Source organism: Prionailurus viverrinus, chromosome D2 (assembly GCF_022837055.1).
Source record: "Prionailurus viverrinus isolate Anna chromosome D2, UM_Priviv_1.0, whole genome shotgun sequence".
NCBI classification, from domain to species: Eukaryota; Metazoa; Chordata; class Mammalia; order Carnivora; family Felidae; genus Prionailurus; species Prionailurus viverrinus.
In genome coordinates, this window is record NC_062571.1 from 59,271,571 (window position 1) to 59,293,675 (window position 22,105).

A 22,105-nucleotide genomic window follows, 5' to 3' on the forward strand; every position below is an offset into this window, starting at 1 on the left:
GAGAAAGAGAGTTTTTAAATCTGCACTGAGTTTTTTTAGTGACTCACTATTTTAACACTTTCTATCGACTGATATCCTTGGCAGCTACCTCTTAATCCAGTTTTACTACCATGATGTACCAAAGAACATTCAAGATATAGTTCCTGCCCCCAAGAAGCTTAGCTTCGTCCCCACCATTTTCCCAAAACATGTTCTGAGGACACTAAGCAGCTTCTAATACAAGAGCCCCACGGTCACTGTAAACTTGGGGGAAGCTATGGACTATTTCCCTCTAGGAGGGGCATAAAATACTAGTATATTGAAGACTGAGACAATCCAATTAAGAATTCTTTTTTTTTTTAATTTTTAAAAAATTTTTATTCTTTTGAGAGAGAGAGAGAGAGAGAGAGAGAGAGAGAGAATCCCAAGCAGGCTCAGCGCTGTCAGTGTAGAGCCTGACTCAGGGCTCAGTCCCACAAACCATGAGATCATAACCTGAGCCAAAATCAAGAGCTGTACCCTTAACCAACTGAGCTACCCAGGTGCCCCCTAAGAATCCTTTGTAAACCAGTTTTCTAAATTTCTCTGCCCACAGCACACTTTTTTTTTTTTTTTTTGCCTCACCTCACCCCACTTGAGTAGCCCTCAGTGCAATCCTAACCAATCAAAATGCTCTCTGCTCCCATAAAGCACTTTCTGTCCAGAATTTCTTCCTTTGTTTACATGCCCCTTTTTTCTCCATGGTGGGTTTCCCCATCTTTGCACATATTTAAAGTCTCCCCATTCTCCACTTTCTCCAAATGATGCCCACCTCTCCTGCTCATGCTCACTTCCACCTTTCATGCCTCAGCTCCTATAGCCCTTCCTCTTATATCACTTTGTAGATTTCTGAGACATCACACTGCACATGTATAGGTTACAGTCATGATAGTGAATGTATTAATGAGAACATACTCAGAAATAAATCACATTTTAAAATGTAGATCACAGGGGACCCCTGGGTGGCTCAGTTGGTTAAGCATCTGACTCTTGATTTCAGATCAGGTCATGATCTCATGGTTCATGAGTTTGAGCCCCACATTGGGCTCTGTGCTGACAGTGTGGAGCCTGCTTGGGATTCTCTCTTTTCTCTCCCTCTGCCCCTCCCCCGCTTGTACATGTGTCTTTTCTCTCTCAAAATAAATAAAAATTAAAAAGATCATAAAGTAAAATGTATATCACGGGGCACCTGGGTGGCTCAGTTGTTAGGCAACTGGCTCTTGATTTTGGCTCAGGTCATGATCTCATGGTTGGTGAATTCAAGCCCCGCATCAGGCTCCTTGCTGACAGTGTGGAGCCTGCTTGGGAGTCTCTCTGTCTCCCTCTCCCTCTGCTCCTCCCCCTGCTTGATCTCTCTCTCTCCCTCTCTCTCAAAATAAATAAACTTTTAAAAATAAAATAAAATGTGTAACACGCAACCACTATCCATCCACAGATGAATAAACAAAATGGGGGGGAGAAGTGGGTGAGGGGATGAGTTAAATGGGTGATGGGTATTCAGGAGGGCACTTGTAACGAGCACCTGGTGTCCTATGTAAGTGATAAATCACTCAGTTCTACACCTGAAACTAATATTGCACTGTATGTTAACAAGCCCAAATTTAAATAAAAACTTGGGATAAAAAGAAAACAACTGTGGTGCAGACATACAACGAAACATCATTCAGCCTTAAAAAGGAAGGACAATCTGGCACGCGCTTCAACGTGGATGAAACTTGAAGACATCATGCTAACTCACAAACAAAAAGGCAAATACCATGTGATTTCATTTGTATGATCATTCAAGAACAAACTCAAAGAAACAGAAAGTGGAACGGCGGCTCCCAGGGACTGGGGTGAGGGGAAATGGGTATGGGGTTTCAGCCGGGGAAGATGAAGGGGTTCTGGAGGCAGACGGTGATGATGGCTGCACAACAGTGTCAATGTAGTTCATGCCACAGAACTGTATGCTTAAAAGTGGTCAAAATGGGGGGCGCCTGGGTGGCTTAGTCAGTTAAGCATCCAACTCTTGATTTCAGCTCAGGTCGTGATCTCATGGTTCGTGGGTTTGAGCCCCGTGCTGCCAGTGCAGAGCCTGTGTGGGATTTTCTCTCTCTCCCTCTCTGCCCCTTCCCCCCGCTCAAAATAAATAAACTTAAAAAAATCGTTTTAATGTTTAAGATGGTAAATCTTAGGTTATATATACATTTACCACAGTAAAAAAGAGTTTTTAACACGTATGTCATAGAAGGGAGAGAAGGCTTGGGGAACTTTGGTAATTTTTAATAAGTAACACATCTGCAAGTCTGAACGTATTACTGAAAAAAAATCTTGAGATCACAAACTATAAACTTTTACCCTGATACCGATATCACACAGCTTAATAAGTAATTTCCAAACCAGCCTTTTGAGGAAAGAGCTGAGCCTGGTACAGATTGAGGACACTGAACAATAAGTGTGTGCTGAGGGTCTGCCATTTCCCTCCTGGGCCTGTCCTCCACCTCCCTCCACCCTGCACCCTGTGCTGTGCTCCTCAGAGCTGACCCACAAGAACCGCAGCAAGGTGCCCCCTTGCCTCTGGCTTCCAGTTGGGTTCCGCCAACGGGTGGCACAGCAGAAGAGCTGACGGTAGAAGGAGAAGTCGGGGTGTTTATTCCCCGGGCTCCTTCCCTGCTGGGCTATCAGTTGGCTCCCAGTTCCCTGCCCCTTCAGGCCTGAGGTGGCTCTTCTGCAAGCCTGGGGTTGTTATTTTCCCCACACCTGTCCATTCCATTCGAAGAAGAACCCCCTCAAATGATCCACCTTTGGCGTGCCTTCCATATTTTGCTAGGCCCCTGATGGATACATGCCCAAAGGAATTTTCAGGATTTCTGAGAAACGTGCATGAAAAAAAAATGGGGACAAAGAATACACAAAACTATAAAATTGGTTTCCTAAATCTACCATTCGAAATCCAGATGAGAGAGAAGAGCTAGAGATGCAAATTTTGCAACCTTTAAAAAATATGAATAAAATTATTAATGCCTGGATTATTCCACTAAAAAAATAGCCTCATTTTTGATGGATCGCGTGCGTGGGACCCAGACTCTAAATTCTTGTTTCAAAATTCCGAGCCATCTGTTTTACCATTAGGAAAGTAGGATACAATGTAGGAGAGTTTTGAAAATGTATTCTTCCAGAAAGCACTAGTGACACTTTCATTTCCCAATTCATAGTGTAAGTCTAAACTCTGGGATTCCAAAACAAAATTTCTGAAGAGGTTTCCTAAACGAAGGACTGCTGTTTCTCCTTTCTTGTTTCTTGTTTGGTCCTGCAAGGGGGGAGCCCTGGAGCAGGTACATCTTTGCCTACCTGACAAAAGCTGGGGAAGGGGGCCTCTTTGTGGGGACTCTCCAGTATAGGTTCCTTCAAAGGAATATGCTTTCATGAGCATGTGAGAGTTTCTTTATGTCTTGAAACTGCCTTTCTCAAAAATATTACTTTTGGGAATGGAAATCCATTTTAAAAATTTTAATAGCACAATGAGAAATAATATTTAATTTCAAAAAGCAATTGTGGAGGGCACCTGGATGGCTCAGTGGGTTGAGTGTCCAACTCTTGATTTTGGCTCAGGTCATGATCGCAGGGTTGTGGGATCGAGCCCTGTGTTGGGCTCCGTGCTGAGTATGGAGTCTGCTTAAGATTCTCTCTCTCTCTCTCTCTCTCTGCCCCTCTCCCCCACTCGTGTGCTCTCTCTCAAATTAAAAAAAGAAAAAAGACAATTGTGCAGTTGTCTTATTCTTAAAAACACAGGGATAAAAAGAATAGTCTCTTTGCTTTGTGGGAAAGGATCAGAGGTGTCAGAAAATGAAGTTCTTCCTTTCAGGAAGGAAATGAGAGAAGCTAGGGAAACAGCATTTCCCCTTCTGGTTTATGTCACCGGAGTTCATTTTGGACAGAAGGTCAACAGTCACTGCCAGGTGACTACTCAGAGAACTAGCAACAGATGAGGAGGAAAAGTAGAACCCATCTTGATCATGGCATCCCCCACGAGGCTGAGTAACACAGTCAGGGCCAACCTGTCCTCCTTGAACCTCCTTCTGCCTACTGCTCTTCTGATGACAAGAGCACTGACTCACAACATATACTTTGGTTAAACAAGCTGTGGAATGTCGGACTCCTAGGAAAAAATGAAAAACCTGTTCTTAGATGGAATGATCAGAGTAATGAAGGTAGGAAAGGAATCTACTATTATAAACTGTCTTACAATTTACATTACATTTGCTTATTTCAAACTGGTCCCAAGCTGGAAGGCAGCAACCTCAGCAGATGGACAGGATATATATCTGACTTTCTGCCAATCATGGAAGGGCCCTTCAGTCCCCTTCAGGGTTTAAACCAAACACTTCTCATCTAAAATAAAGTAGAGGCCAAAAAATATTTTGTAAAAATTCGCTTATATGTCTCTACATCAATTTTGTCTTTTTGACAAAATTGCACTGGTGGAGGAAGGTCCCAAAATTACTAGTTCAGGGCCTATCAAGGTTGAGGATATTTCCATTAAAGAAATATTTTCAGATGGGTCGACCTAAGAGTTCCTTAAGTACTCTTTCAGGTACACATTTCTTAAATCATGCATGAATCTCAATTATGGGTGGAAATTTAAGAACTGCTGACACATGAGTAAATACATTGGACATGTCTGAGCTAAGCAGCTTAGTGATACATTAAAATTCACAACCCCACTAGGTTGTGTGTGTAATAAATGCCCAGATAAAACATCCCTTAGCAGTTGCAGAAGTGCAGATGAAGGTGACACTATAAAATGAAACTTTAGGGTGAGGCCACAGATAACCACAAACATGTGAAGACAGGCAGTTTGTAGAGCTGTTTCCAGGGAACGCCAAGAAAATGTAACCCAGTGTTCCAAAGTGTGAGGATAAATGTTACAAAGATCTGCAAGGTAGGCATCTTGTTTCTTTCCCTTATCTGTTTCTAGGGCAAGCTAGTTCTGCGCTAAAGAAAAAGGTTTAAAAAGACATGAAGAGTTTCTCTACCCTTCAGCCTACTTTATAAAATACTCTTGATATTTTAGAAGGAAGAATCAGGAAAGCAATTCTGAAAACGAAAGATTCTGAGGAAGAAAACTAGGAAAGAAAAACTGTCCAACTGGAGTTAAACATAGCTGAGACCATTCTTAGGGTGGGTGATTTAGGTTCTCTCAAAGAGCACCACTATCCAAGCACCATGGAAAACAGGAACCAGCAGCTTTATACAAGCAAATAACAAAAACTAACACTTGGGGTGCCTGGGTGGCTCAGTCGGTTCAGCAGCTGACTCTTTTTTTTTCTTTTTTTTTTTTTTTTAATTTTTTTTTTCAACGTTTATTTATTTTTGGGATAGAGAGAGACAGAGCATGAATGGGGGAGGGGCAGAGAGAGAGGAAGACACAGAATCGGAAACAGGCTCCAGGCTCTGAGCCATCAGCCCAGAGCCTGACGCGGGGCTGGAACTCACGGAGCGCGAGATCGTGACCTGGCTGAAGTCGGACGCTTAACCGACTGCGCCACCCAGGCGCCCCAACAGTTGACTCTTGATTTCAGTTCAGGTCATGATCCCAGAGTCATGGGATCAACACTGCGTCGGGCTCCACAGTGGGACCTGCTTAAGATTCTCTCTCTCTCTCTGTCTCCCTCTCCCCTTCTCCCTCTCCCCGCTCATGGGCACTCTCTCTCTAAAAAATTTTTTTAATTAAATCTTAAAAAAAAAAAAACCCACACAGTTGCCATTTGTAGAAACTAGAGCCACTATACTTGAAAGGAAAATGTATATATGGAATCTTCTGGTAATTTCTATTTAAGATGAACCAGAGAGTAACGGCCAAGGCATGGCAAACCCAATGAATGACTGATTCCTCGGTGTCAACCAGAAGGATTTAATGTCCTAAATCAGGATGTCTGAACGTAAAATTCAACAGTAAAAAGGTTCATCGTGTGTAAAAAGATCTCTGACGAGAGCAGAGGGAGCAGTGGTAGGATATGTAAAGAAAATAATGTATCTATTTGGAAACCCTATATGGAAATCTGGGAGTGACGCATAAATAGTGGCTAGGATAAGATAAAAAGAGAACAAAACAGGTGGGAGATTTGTATGACAGACTGCCATGACAGATAGAAAACTAAGATGACATTTTAATAATAAGATTACAGATTTGCTACAGAAAATAACAATTGTGTCTGGTAGTTGAGATAAGCTGGAATGCTAGTTTCCTAACAAAGAGCAAATGCACACAATCATAGAGCAATTAATTAACTTTGTCCTAGAGATTGCATGGGGTCTTTTGCTGGGCCTTCTGGGCAGCTAGCATGTCTGTGATAGTTGTGATTCCTGCCAAAAGAAACGAAGGGCATAGTTCAGGACTTTGCCTCAGTCGTGCGTACTGTTTTGTTCTGCCCTTTTAAAAAAAAAAAAAAAACATGAATAAGTGAGTTTTATCAAATGGTTTTTTCTGTATTTACTGATAAACGTTTTTAGACAATCGCGTTTTTTCTCCTTTATTCTGTTAATATGGCAAATTAAAATGATTTTCAAATGTTAAATCACCCTTGCATTCCTGGAATAAACCCTATTTGCTTATGATGTATTATTCTTTTTTTTTTTTTAAGTTTATTTTTTTAATAATCTCTATACCCAACATGGGCTTGAACTCACAATCCTGAAATCAAGAGGTGCACACTGGGCCAGCCAGGTGCCCCTATTATTCTTTTTATGTAGTGCAAATTTCAGTTTGCTACTATTTTGTTGAAGATTTTATACCTATGCTCCCAAAGGGATATTGGTCTCTAATCTTTTCGTTAAATGTCTTTGTCAGATTGTGTATAAGGGATAGGCTTGCCGCATAAAGAATGGGAAGTACTCCTTTCTCCTCTATTTTCTGAAAAAAATCTATGTTAAGACTGGTATTGTTTCAACCTTACATATTTGATAGAATTATCGGTAAAATAACCTGGGCCTGTAGAACATCAAGGAAAGGTTTTCAATTAAATATTCAATATTTTTATCAGGTATACGGCTATTGAAAATTTATATTCTTGTCTCAGTTTTAGTAAGTTGTATTTTTCAAGAAAGTGCCCATTTAATCTAAGCTATCAAATTTACTGGCATAAAGTTGTTCATAATATTCCTTTACTGACCTTTTAATATCTGTATGATCTGTAATGATATTGGAAAATTTCGCTTTCTCTTTTTTTCTTAGTCTTGCTAGAAGATTATCAATTTTATTGATCTTTTCAAAGAATCAACTTTTGACATTGTTAAATATCTCTATTGTTTGTTTTCTATTTCACTGATTTCTTCTTTGTTATTTCCCTCCTTCAACCTTACGTTTATTTATTTATTTATTTGTTTGTTTGTTTATTTTTTTAAATTTTTTTTTCAACGTTTATTTATTTTTGGGACAGAGAGAGACAGAGCATGAACAGGGGAGGGGCAGAGAGAGAGGGAGACACAGAATCGGAAACAGGCTCCAGGCTCTGAGCCATCAGCCCAGAGCCCGACGCGGGGCTCGAACTCATGGACCGCGAGATCGTGACCTGGCTGAAGTCGGACGCTTAACCAACTGCGCCACCCAGACGCCCCCAACCTTACGTTTAATTAGTTCTTTTTTTTCTCATTCCTGTGAAAACTTAGATAACAGATTTTAAATCCTTCTTCATTTTAAATATAAGCATCTAAAGCTACAACTTTCCCTCTAAACACTGCTTTCACTGCATCCCACAGATTCTGATATGATGCTTTCATTTTCATTCAACCAAAAATATTTTCCAATTTCCCATATGATTTGTTCTTTTAACTATGGATTATTTAGGGGTGCATTGTTTACTTTCCAAATACTCCAAATACCCAGAGATCTTTCTGTTATTAACTTCCAGTTTAATTCTGCTGTGGTAGGAAAACATACTCTGTATTATTTAAAATTTACCGAGATGTTTATGGCCCGGCATATGGTCTATCTTAGTGAGTGCTCTATCCACACTTGAAAACAATGTACATTCTGCAGTTGTTGAGAATAGTGTTCTATAAATGTCAGTTAGGTTAAGTGATTGATGGCAGCATTCACATCATAAATATCCTTGTTGATTTTTATCTACGTGCTCTGTGAATACTGAGAAAGGGGAATTAAACCCCTAACTCTTATTGGGATTTGTTTTTCTCTTTAATTCTGTTAGTTTTTCTTCATGTATTTTAAAGTTCTGTTATTAGTGCATTTCAAATTTTTCAATCATTTTGATGAATTGACTTTTATCATAACAACATATCCCTCTTTATCTTATTAATACTCCTTAAAGTCTACTTTCTTTGACATTAATATAGCCATGTCAGCTTTTTCCATACTGTTTACATGGTTTATATTTTTCTATTTTTTTTTACTTCCAACATATCTATGCTTTTATATTTAAAGTACATCTCTTTTTTCTTCCAGCTTTATGAAGATATAATTGACATATGACATTGTATAATTGACATATGACATTGTGTATATGATGTGATGATTTCATACATGTGTATATTGCAATATGACTACCACAATAAGATTAGTTAAGACATCCATCATCTCACAAAATTAGAATTTTTGTGTGAGAACACTGAAAACCTACTCTTTTAGCAATTTTCAAGTATACAATACAGTACTATTAACTATAGTCACCATCTTGTATATTAGATCCCAGAACTTATTCATTTTATAAGTGGAAGTTTGTACTCTTTGACCAATATTCCCCCATTTCTCCCATCCCCCAGCCCCCAGCAATCATCATTCAACTCTGTTTCTATGAGTCTGGCCTTTTTTAGATTCCATATATAAGTGAGTTCACACAGTATTTGTCTCTCTCTGACTTATTTCTCAAATGCCTCTCTTTTAAACAGTTAATTGATAAGTCTGATCATTTATACTTTTAAATTAACATATTTAGATTATTTACATTTAGTGTTATTGGTATGGCAATTCTTTTCTACTTGTCCCATTGGTTTGTTCCTTCTTTCCTGCAATATTGTGAGCTACTCAAATATTTTTTAGTATTCCATTTCATTTCCTCTATTGGCTTCTGAGCTATACCTCTAGATTTCTCAAGTGGTTGCTCTAGGGAGTACAATATGCATCTACTTAGAATTAATATTATACCACTTTATATACACTGTATAAACTGTACAACAGTATAATTCCATTTACCACTCCATCCTGTTCCTTGTATTATTTCTATCATATATATTACCTCTACATATTTGTGGTAGCCTTAAAGTATCTCCACAAATTTTTAGATACCGCTCCCTTCAAAGAGAGGAGCATAGTTCCTTTCCTCTTAATTGTGGGCTCTGCTAGTGACTCATTTCTAAACTACAGAATGTGGTGGTGGCGACAGTATGTGATTTCCAAGACTAATTCGTGAGGACACTCGGGCAGCCTTATGGAGAGGCTCACATGATGAATAATGAGGCCTCCTGCCAGTAGCTATTTGAGATCTTATAAGGAGAGCTGAGAGCCCCAGTCAAGATTTCAGATCAGTACAGCCCCAGACAATATTTTGATGGCAATTCATGACAGACTCTGAACCAGAAACATCCAGTTAAGCCACTCTTGAATTCCCAACCCACAGAAACTGTAAGACAATAAATGCTTATTGTGTTAAGCCACTAATTTTGGAGAAGATCTGTTACACAGCAATAAATAATTGGTACAATTATTATAAACCCTGATAATACAATGCCATTTTTGTTATAAATAATCAGTTGTCCTTTAAATAAAGAAGGAAAAGTCTTTCACATTTGCCTATATAATTACCATTTCTAGTGCTCTTTATTCCTTTCTACAGATCTGAGTTTCTTTCAGGTATCATTTCCCGTCAGCCTAAAGAACATCCGTTAGCATTTCTTGCAATATTAAGTCTCCAGGCAACAAATTCTCTCAGCTTTAGTTTATTTGAAAATGTTTTTATTTCACTTCCATTTCTGGAAGGTATTTTTGCTTAGTATAATATTTTGGATTGACAGTTTTGTTTTTCTTCTTTCAAACTTTAGACATGTTGTTCCACTGTCTTCTGCCAATTTCAGATAAGAAGTCAGCTATCATTATTACTTTTGTTCTCTGTACATATCTTTTTACTTTGACTACTCTTGAGATTTTTGGGGCGCCTGGGTGGCTTGGTGGGTTAAGCGTCCGACTTCGGCTCAGGTCATGATCTCACGGTCCGTGAGTTTGAGCCCCGCGTCGGGCTCTGTGCTGACAGCTCAGAGCCTGCAGCCTGTTTCAGATTCTGTGTCTCCCTCTCTCTCTGCCCCTCCCCTGTTCATGCTCTGTCTCTTTCTGTCTCAAAAATAAATAAACGTTAAAAAACAAATTAAAAAAAAAAGATTTTTGTTTTTATCTTTGGTTTTCAGCAGGTGAGTACAATGTTCTCAGGTGTTGTTTCCTTCATATTTACTGTCTGAGGTTCACTGAGGTTTTGGGACTTGTGGGTTGATGTCTGTCACTAAATTTAGGGAAATTGTGGTCATTATTTCTTCACATATTTCTTCCTCGTCTTTCCTCCTATCTTTATGGGACTCCAATTAGATATATGTTAAACTACTTGATATTGCCTCACAGTCACTACAGCTTTGTTATCCCCTAGCTCCAATCTTTTTGCTCTTGGCTATTCAGTTTAGATTCAGTTTATTTAGTTCATTGGACTCTTTCTTCTGCATGTCTCTCCTGCTCTCATTAATCCATCCAGTTAATCTTTATTTTAGCTATTGTACTTTTCCATCTGGAAATCTAGAATTTCCATTTGGCTCTTTTTAATAGTTCCATTTCTCTGCCAGTGTTCCCCATATATTCATTAATTATGTCCATCTTTTCTTTTAAATATCTGAACACATTTATATCAGCTGCTTTAAATTCCTTGTGTGCTAAATCTATCACCTGGACCATCATAGGATGTGTTGTATGTTTTCTCCATAGGATGGGTCACATTTTTGCTTGTCATAGTTTCACTTCTTTGTGCTTTTGTAATTTTTATCGTATGCTAAGTATGGTGGATGATAAGTTGTACACAGTCTGGATTATGTTGTGTTCCTTTAATGGGTGTTGAATTTCGGTTTGACAAGCAGTTGAATTACTGGCAGTTCCTCTTGATCCTGATAGGTTTGGTTTTATGCCATGTCAGGTGGGTTTATTTTGGTTCTGTCCCTAGTCTTAAGGTACAGCCTTTACTCTAGGGTATTTTTTTTTAAGTTTATGTATTTATTGAGGGGGTGGGGGAAGGGGCAGAAAGAGAAGGAGAGAGAGAGAATCCCAAGCAGGCTCCAGACCATCAATGCAGAGCCTGATGCAGAGCCTGAACTCATGAATCATGAGCTCACGACCTGAGCCAAAGTCGAATGCTTAACGGACTGAGCCACCAGGTGTCCCTACTATAGGGTATTGTACTCACTCCTAAAGTTGTCCTATCTGGGATCCCAAATTCATACCTTAAACGCTCATCAAGTTCTCTCACTCTGGCTGGAATAGAACACCAACATTTCTGAGCACTGTGCACCCTCAGTGTCTTTGTTCACTTCTCAGCCCCACAGCAGCCACTCCGCATCAGGTCTCACAGAGTCTTCCCTGTGCATGCCCAACCTGACCCTTGGCCAAGGAACTGAGGTGAATACCCAAGCAGATTCCTGCCCCCTACACCTATATGCTGCTCCCTCTCCTCCTGTACCCTGTTCTACAATTCAGCCCTTTTGGTAGCCCTAAACTCTGAGTTCTTCCTCCTCTGTTCAGGGAGCCCATTGCTCTCACTTGAGTGCCACCTCCCTGGGCTGTAATTGGGAAAATGTTCCCAGGCAAAGAGCCAGGGTGAATACGGGACTCACCTGGTGTTTCCTTTCTTTCCAGGATCACAGACCAGCGCTGCCTATTGCCTGATGCCTGAAAACAGCTGCCTCCTGTGTTTTCCCAGTTTTAGAGTTGTTTACAGTGAGAATATAAGTCTGATACCGGTTTTTCCATCTAGGAGAGAAAGGACAGAAGCGTTTCATAGCATTTTGTATTCGCAAATGTTTCATATTAAACTTCTTGAGTTCATAGAGTACCTTTTTTTTTTAACTCTACATTTTAAACTCTCTGAATTTTGTATATGTGAATAGTAGGATTTTCCATAATATTAGGAAGCAACCACTGTAGCCTAAAGATACAGCTCCTCCTCCAGTTTTCTACTGTGTAGATCCAGGAATCTCTCTGATACTACTGGGTGCAGGGAAGGAAGGACTCCAATGATACCTAAAATTAAAGTTGCCAACAACCAGGTGGAAGAGAACTTGGGATAGGTAAAATATGACTTAGATAAATAAAGAAATATTTACTGTCTTTACCCCATAGTGCCGTGACTTAAAATTGATAGCGGTAACACAGAAAACTAGTATTGTGAATCAGTGGAGCACCATAATTCACAATTTGTTCCAATCCTCTAACAACATCTTTGACACCTTTTAGTCATTTCTATACCCATGTCTATTCGCTTCTGTATTCACACCTTGTCCAGCTATTTCTTTTTTTTTATATAATTTTTTTTAATGTTTATTTATTTTTGAGACAGAGAGAGACAGAGCATGAACAGGGAAGGGGCAGAGAGAGAGGGAGACACAGAATCTGAAGTGGGCTCCAGGCTCTGAGCTGTCAGCACAGAGCCCGACACGGGGCTCGAACTCACGGACAGTGAGATCATGACCTGAGCCGAAGTCGGACGCTTAACCGACTGAGCCATCCAGGTGCCCCATTGTCCAGCTATTTCTTGTACTTATAATACTCTTGTTGATCAGATTGCTGTTCAAAATTCATCACCTTCTTGGGGCGCCTGGGTGGCTCAGTCGGTTGAGCATCCGACTTTGGCTCAGGTCATGATCTCGCGGTCTGTGAGTTCGAGCCCCGCGTCGGGCTCTGTGCTGACTGCTCAGAGCCTGGAGCCCACTTCAGATTCTGTGTCTCCCTCTCTCTCTGCCCCTCCCCTGCTCATGCTCTGTCTCTCACTGTCTCAAAAATAAAAAAATAAAAATAAATTCATCACCTTCTTTATAACAGAATTACAGCTCCATACTCTTTGCTGTGTGACTATACAGTGCCTCCCACTGTGGCCAGAGTATAGTTGCCTGTCACATTTTTGTTGGACTGGCCATGTGACTTGCTTTTAGAGTGCCAATGTAGAGAATATGAGCAGAAGCTTTACACCATATTGTACGATTTGGTCTGTCCCCTTGTGCTCTAATACCCACCAAGAGAAGAGCATGCCCTGGGAAGCTACTGCCTCTTCAGACAGGGCCCCAGAGGGAAGACAAGGGGAAAGAGACTTGAACCCAAATGAAAGCCTTTTGAATTCTACCTGGTCCAGCCTAGATTAGCCAAACTGTAGCCAGAGACCCATGAGAATGAAAGTAAATGGTTGTTGGTATAAGCCACTGAGACTTTAAAATTATTTGTGGCACAGCCAAAAATAAAAAATTAAATTAAAAACATAAAAAAAGGACACAATATAGATGCTATATGTTTTGACTGGACCAGCTGGGCACCTCACTCTTCCATCAAACACACTTAACTCTTATCATCTAGATAAAATCCTGGTATCTTTTATGATCCAACTTAAATAATACCTCCTCTATGAAGCCTATAGGATTAGACCTTATCTCTTCTACACTCTACAGGGCAAAGAATCTTGTGTCTATTTTATTCATTGATATCAATCAAGCACCTAGAGCACCTCCTGGTACATAGAAGGCCCTCCATAAATATTTGCAGAATGGATGATATAACACATTAAACTGTTTTAAGTTCTATATCAAAATATATAGTCATGACATGATACTCTACATGGAAAACCCGACAGACTCCACCAAAAGTCTGCTAGAACTGATACATGAATTCAGCAAAGTTGCAGGGTACAAAATCAATATACAGAAATCGTTTGCATTTTTATACACCAATAATGAAGCAAAAGATAGAGAAATAAAGAATCTAATCCCATTCACAATTGCACCAAGAATCATAAAATACCTAGGAATAAACCTAACCAAAGATGTGAAAGATCTGTATGCTCAAAACTATAGAAAGCTTATGAAGGAAATTGAAAAAGATACAAAGAAATGGAAAAACATTCCATGCTCATGGATTGGAAGAATAAATATTGTTAAAATGTCAATACTACCCAAAGCAATCTACACATTCAATGCAACCCCAATCAATTTGCAAGGGCATTCTTCTCAAAGCTAGAACAAGCAATCCTAAGATTTGTACGGAACCACAAAAGACCCCGAATAGCCAAAGTAATATTGAAGAAGAAAACCAAAGTGGGAGGCATCACAATCTCAGACTTCAGCCTCTACTATAAAGCTGTAATCATTAAGACAGTATGGTATTGGCACAAAAACAGACACACAGACCAATGGAATAGAGACCCCAGAATTGGATCCACAACTGTATGGCCAACTAATCTTTGACAAAGCAGGAAAGAGTATCCAGTGGAAAAAAAGACAGTCTCTTTAACAAATGGTGCTGGGAGAACTGGAGAGCAACATGCAGAAGAATTAAACTAGACCACTTTCTTACAACATTCACAAAAATAAACTCAAAATGGATGAAGGACCTGAATATGAGACAGAAAACCATCAAAACCCTAGAGGAGAAAGCAGGAAAAAAACCTCTTTGACCTCAGCAACAGTAATTTCTTACATGACACATCTCCAAAGGCAAGGGAATTAAAAGCAAAAATGAACTATTGGGACCTCATGAAGATAAAAAGCTTCTGCACTGCAAAGGAATCAATCAACAAAATTAAAAGGCAACTGACGGAATGGGAAAAGATATTTGCAAATGACATACTGGATAAAGGGCTAGTATCCAAAATCTATAAAGAACTGACCAAACTCCACACCCGAAAAACAATCCAGTGAAGAAATGGGCAAAAGACATGAATGGACACTTTTCTAAAGAAGACATCCAGATGGCCAACAGGTACATGAAAAGATGCTCAACATCACTCCTCATCAGGGAAATACAAATCAAAACCACAATGAGATACCACCTCACGCAGGTCAGAGTGGCTAAAATGAACAAATCAGGAGACTATAGATGCTGGCAAGGATGTGGAGAAACGGGAACCTTCTTGCACTGTTGATGGGAATGCAAACTGGTGCAGCTGCTCTGGAAAACAGTGTGGAGGTTCCTCAAAAAATTAAAAATAGATCTACCCTATGACCCAGCAATACCACAGCTAGGAATTTACCCAAGGGATATAGGAGTACTGATGCATAGGGGCACTTGTACCCCAGTGTTTATAGCAGCACTTTCAACAATAGCCAAATTATGGAAAGAGCCTAAATGTCCATCAACTGACAAATGAATAAAGCAGATATGGTTTATATATACAATGGAATACTACTTGGCAATGAGAAAGAATGAAATCTGGTCATTTGTAGCAACGTGGATGGAACTGGTGGGTATTATGCTAAGTGAAATAAGTCAGGAAGAGAAAGGCAGATACCGTATGTTTTCACTCCTATGTGGATCCTGAGAAACTTAACAGAAGACCAGGTGGGAGGGGAAGGGGGAAAAAAAGTTACGGAGAGGGAGGGAGGCAAACCATAAGAGACTCTTTTTTTTTTTTTTTTTTTTTTTAACGTTTATTATTGAGAGACAGAGAGACACAGAGTGTGAGCGGGGGAGGGGTAGAGAGAGGGGGAGACAGAATCTGAAGTAGGCTCCAGGCTCTGAGCTGTCAGCACAGAGCCCGATGCGGGGCTTGAACTCACAAACTGAGAGATCATGACCTGAGCCGAAGTCGGTCGCTTAACCAACTGAACCACCCAGACACCCCTAAGAGACTCTTAAATACTGAGAACAAACCGAGGGTTGGTGGGGGGTGGGGGAGAGGGGAAAGTGGGTGATGGGCATTGAGGAGGGCACCTGTTGGGATGAGCACTGGGTGTTGTATGGAAACCAATCTGACAATAAATTATATTTAATAAAAAAAAAAACCAAAATATATAGTCACATTCCCGATAATCATGCTATTCTTTCCCACAGAGCTCTATGGGATCTCACAGGCCTCACTTCCAGGTTAAGGAGGTTGAGCTTTTAGGTACTTGGAAGCATCTGGAATGTCTGAGTAGGCAAGCAGAATGCTTAGAATCAGAATTGGTTGCAAGTGACTGAGTATCCCCAAATAAAAGAGAAAAAGGTGATGTGTGTGTATGTACATATAAATTTTTTTAGATGAAGACAAAGGTAGTCTAAGAAAAATAATTCTGGTTGTTTCTCTTCATATTTTTTTTTAAGAAACAGGTTTATTAAGTTGTAATTCACATATATATAATTCATCCACTTAAAGTGTACAATTCAATGGATTTTAGTATATTCCCAGAGTTGCAACCTTCACTGTTATCAATTTTAGAACACTTTTTTTTTTTTTTTTAGAAAGAGACTAAGTAAGTATGAGCGGGGGAGAGGGGCGGGGGGGGGGAGAAGGAGGGAGGGAGGGAGGGAGGGAGGGAGAGAGAGAGAGAGAGAAAGAAAGAAAGAAAGAGAGACAGACAGACAGAATATCCTAGGGAGGCTCCATGCTCAGGGCGGATCCTGATGCAGGACTCGATCCCCCAACGCTGGGATCACGAACTGAGCCAAAATCAAGAGTCAGATGCTCAACCAACTGAGCCACCCAGGAGCCTCCATCTTCATATTCTTAAAAAGAAACTCCATACTCATTAGCAGTCACTTCCTATTTCCCACCACAGTCTTCCCACCCTCTCCACCCCACGTCCAGCCCTAGGCAACCAGTAATTTACACTCTGTAAATTGCTGTTCTATAAATACTCTGTATAGATATGCCTCTCCTGGACATTTCATATAAATGGAATCATACAATATGTGGTCTTTTGTGACTGGTTTCATTCAGCATAACGTTCTCAAGGTCCTCTTGTCATTTTCAAATGTAGATATGATCCCGTTAAAACATATGTAATAATTAAGAGCACAGACTACAAAGTCAGACTGCCCAGATTTACTGATTTATCTTTAAACTTTTTTTTTTTTAACGTTTATTTATTTTTGAGACAGAGAGAGACAGAGCATGAACGGGGGAGGGTCAGAGAGAGGGAGACACAGAATCTGAAACAGGCTCCAGGCTCTGAGCTGTCAGCACAGAGCCGACGCGGGGCTCGAACTCACAGACCGCGAGATCATGACCTGAGCCGAAGTCGGCCACTTAACCGACTGAACCACCCAGGCGCCCCACAGACTGCCCAGATTTATATCCTATCTCCATCCCCTATTAGAATTATATGATTTAAGGTGAGTTACTCAACTTCCCTGTGCCTTAATCTCCTCATCTGTAAAATGGATATAATAATAGAACTTGCCTCATAGGGTCATAGTGAAATTGAAATGAGTTAATACGTAAAGCACTTAGAATAGTACCTTACACATAGTAACCATTATACAGATGTTGGCTGCTATTATTATTATTATCATCTGTGTTAAAGAGAAGGGGATCATGAATAAATATTCTTCTCAAAATCTTTTTCATAGCTTTGGGATATGTTTTGGTATATTGTAGGGTTGAAAGTAAGTGTCTCTGCAGGAAGAAATGGGGAATGACTGCTAATGAGTACAGAATTTCTTTTTTAGGGTGATGCAAATGTTCTTGGATTAGATAGTGGTTATGGTTGCATAATTTATGAATACACTCCAAAAAAACATATTCAATCATACACTTTAAGAGGGTGAATTTTATAGTTTCTGAATTGTCATCTCGATTTTTACAATTGTCTTTCCTATTTCCAAAATTGCTATGCTTGAAGCAAAATAGTGAAGGCATATATGAATATTCTGCCTTGAAAAAGGCTAGAAATTTAAATAGCTTCCCTACTCTGCCCATACACCACTTTCCCCCACAGTTTTTCCTGTGCTTCATGTCTTAAAAATGTTCTATATTTGTGTTTTATACCTGCTATGAACTGCAGATGGAGGGTAAATAAACTGCGTTTGATTACACGGACCTTACTGGGCAGAGCTACAAAAAAGAGCAAATTTATTTATTTATTTATTTATTTATTTATTTATTTATTTATTTATTTATTTATTTTTATGAAATTTATTCACAAATTGGTTTCCATACAACACCCAGTGCTCATCCCAAAAGGTGCCCTCCTCAATACCCATCACCCACCCTCTCCTCTCTCCCACCCCCCATCAACCCTCAGTTTGTTCTCAGTTTTTAACAGTCTCTTATGCTTTGGCTCTCTCCCATTCTCACCTCTTTTTTTTTTTTTTTTCCTTCCCCTCCCCCATGGGTTCCTGTTAAGTTTCTCAGGATCCACATAAGAGTGAAACCATATGGTATCTGTCTTTCTCTGTATGGCTTATTTCACTTAGCATCACACTCTCCAGTTCCATCCACGTTGCTACAAAAGGCCATATTTCATTTTTTCTCATTGCCACGTAATATTCCATTGTGTATATAGACCACAATTTCTTTATCCATTCATCAGTTGATGGACATTTAGGCTCTTTCCATAATTTGGCTATTGTTGAGAGTGCTGCTATGAACATTGGGGTACAAGTGGCCCTATGCATCAGTGCTCCTGTATCCCTTGGATAAATTCCTAGCAGTGCTATTGCTGGGTCATAGGGTAGGTCTATTTTTAATTTTTTGAGGAACCTCCACACTGCTTTCCAGAGTGGAAAAAAGAGCAAATTTAAAAAGAGAAATCATACTAACTTGTATTAAGTAGTAACCACATCATAACCGTTAAGAGCTTGGACTCTAAAGAGAATTATGTTCGATTTCTGGTTCCACCATTTGTCAAGCTATGTACGTGGGGCAAGTTACTTAAAGAACTCTGAACCTTAGTTTCCTCATCAGTAAACTGAAGGTAATAATAAATTTATTTTATAGGGTGTTAGGAGGATTAAGTTTAATCATGTAGATAAAATATTGAATACACTTCCTGGAAAATAGTATGTACTCATAGATTTTGTAAATGTCAGCTATGAGCAGGATGATGATGATAATGAAGGAGGAGGAGGGGTAAGAGAACCATCATCATCACTCAAACTGATTGTAACATGAAAAATACAGAGGAGGCAGCAACTTGGGGGGGGGGGGCGGGGTGGGAGGGCTCACTGTCCAAAATTGCTACAATCTTCTTGAGAAGGGGGAACAATGTGATTCTGTGGTTACTGGTCACAAGGACAAAGCAACTGACACCCCCTCTACTCTAAGCTCTAAATGAGCTGTGTATTCACAACAGACCCACAAGGATTTGGCAGCAGTTTATGAACGAGATCCCTGCATATGGGTCCAAGCAAACCTTTGCCAAATGCCTTCCAGGGATAGAAGAGGGATACGAAATTAATTTATTTACTCTTCTAAAAAAAATCCTGAACTTCTAGAGGCATCACTGACACTAAATCCTTCAAATACATCAACCTTTTAAAAATTGCTCTTTGGGGGGGCACCTGGTTGAGCAACCGGCTCTTGATTTTGGCTCAGGTCGTGATCTCACCATTCATGCTCCACGCTGACATTGCAGAGCCTGCTTGGGATTCTCTCTCTTCCTCTCTCTCAAAATATATAAATAAGCATTAAAAAGTTATTTAAAAATTGCTCTTTGGGGCTGAAATGTACAAGTTTGAGATTGCCATTGCCCTACTTTAGACTCTCACCACCTTTCCTTTGGGACTACTGTGACATCTTCCTAACCGGTTCCCTACCAGTCTCGTCTCCTTCTGTTCTAGTTTCCACACTGTGACTAGGATTATCTTTTTAAACACAAAATTCTATCAGTCTCTGCTGCTTGAAGTTCCACAAGGGATTCCCAATCATCACTTGTGGAAGTATCTAAAACTCCTCTGCAGACTGTACAAAGCTCTTCGTGACCTGGTCCCCACTCACAAGTTCAGCCTCATTTCCAGACACGCTCCTCCGCCCATATGCCCTAAACTCTAGCCTCACTAAAATGCTGGCAGCAGTCTGCAAGGCACTACAGTTTTACAACACACATTATTACAATCTAATAATCTACAGCTTGCTTTTCAAACACATGATCTCATGTATGTGTTGTTGCCATCTGCGATCAGATGTGAATGTGAGGTGCTTATTTTTATTGCTACTTGACCACCGCAAGGAACAACAATTAGTAAACTATCAAATCGCTCTGATTAACACTTTAATTGTCAATAATAAATATGCTTTCCTTTGTTAGTTTTCAGAGTCACCAGAAGAGAAAAAAGACCAAGCCTAACTTGCACCTACAGAGTGTAATAGAGTCTGAACATTCTGGTAAAAGCACAGAGATTCATTCCTTTATTATCAATGCCTGAAAGCACACCTCTTAAAATAAGCAGGTAGCCTTATAATAAAGTTACTTAAAATACTTAAATTGATTACATGCCTTCCTCATTCTGTGTTTAAGATTTTTAGCCTTGGTTTATTAACCATTTGGCTTTGAAACCAGATGAAAATGTTGACACTGAGATACTGTATTCTTACAATCTTCAAGTCACTGAATACATAAATCCAAGCACCGCTTCGTACTTCCACGATATTCATTCCTTATACTTTAATACTGACTCACTGCTCTACAGAACTATCGCAGGTGACTAGCAGCTCAAGGCAGCAAGTCTAGAAGAAAAACGAGACAAAACTGGACTTCTTCATGTCTACAGTGGTCCAGCTTTCATAATTACTAAACAACACCAACGACACCTAGGCGGCAGCAGCAAGAAGTAATGAAAACTCTGGTTTTGGAAAATGTATATACTAGTATATGCCACAGTCCCGCTAGCTGCTCAAGAATACAGGACCCCAACAGCCACTAACCAACGTCTGGTTTTAATGTAAACTCATTCTCCTCCTACCTGACCCTTAGGGGATTCTGTTTCCTGATAAGCAGATCTAAACTGTAAGACAATAATATCCCAAGGAGGTTCTGGCACTGAGCCCCAGAAATCCTTAAAGCAACAAACACTGTCTAAAAGAAGAAAAGCAGACTACTCACTGCCTTCGCCGTTCTCTCCACTAACTCTAGGGAACACAGAAATGCCTTGCCAATTAGAAGTTATAAAATTCTTTCTGAGGCTAAATGTTTTGAAATATGGAGAATCTGTTGATAACATCATTCCCTGTCACCTGGGATGTTTTGGAAGACTCCTCAGAAATTACCTTTGGGCCAGACCAAGCAGTATGTGGGCCAGTGAATCCTTTCTATTTCTGGAAGCTGAATAACTTGGAACTTCCTGTAGTGACTGACAGATTAAAAGGGTAACTTAACTCACATTAGGTCAATAAAGTTAAGTCAAAAACCATTTTAAAAATCCAGAATGTGGGAAACTAGAAGATAAAAGCCCAGTTTCTTCAATAAAATAAACTGTAACTAAAAAATTAAAGTGAAAAAGTAAGGAGGACTTATCAATTAAAAACCACCTAAGAAACACATTCGTTAAATGCAGTATGTGCCTGTTTCTTGGATCCTGATTCAAACAAGTCAATTGTTTAAAAAATTGAAACAAATGAGGAATTTTAATTTATTTTTTTAATGTTTATTTATTTTTGAAGGAGAGAGAGACAGAGTGTGAGCAGGGGAGGGGCAGAGAGAGGAAGACACAGAATCCGAAGCAGTCTCTGTGTCTTCTGAGCCACCCAGGCGCCCCTCATTTTTGCAAATCTTAAATACTTCCTGAGGAGAAAGGTTGAAAAGCCAAAGCACGCTACCCAGATGGAAAGTTTCGGAGCCCATCCTTTCTGAGGTGCCACCTGCTCTGTCTGCAGCAATTGGTGCAGGATCTGGAGAGGAGCCCCCACAGAGGGTTCAGGCTCCAGGAAAAATCCTCCCGTGCTCTCCACAACCCAGAGCACTGGTGAATAAATAACATGGCATGCGTGAGAAAAGGACAGTCCTCAATAACCCTGAGATTGTGTGTCACTTCTTATCTTCAGTTACCTGCTTACCTGAGGCCTACTACATATGGCATGCTGGTTAAAAGCATGGGCTTTGGGTTGGGTGGCTCAGTCGGTGAAGCCTCCGACTTCATCTCAGGTCAGGATCTTGGGTTCGAGCCCCG

General features: G+C 40.0%; 1 protein-coding gene across 2 annotated transcripts in view; it reads right to left on the minus strand.

The window, feature by feature from the left end:
* The window catches only part of DNMBP (dynamin binding protein), a 144,674-nt gene that overhangs the window by 111,872 nt on the left and 10,697 nt on the right, over nt 1-22,105 (minus strand). For both annotated transcript variants that reach the window (XR_007145310.1, XM_047825116.1), the window contains exon 2: nt 11,872-12,007. The gene's annotated coding sequence lies outside the window, so the exon portion shown is untranslated. The remainder of the gene's footprint in view (nt 1-11,871; nt 12,008-22,105) is intronic.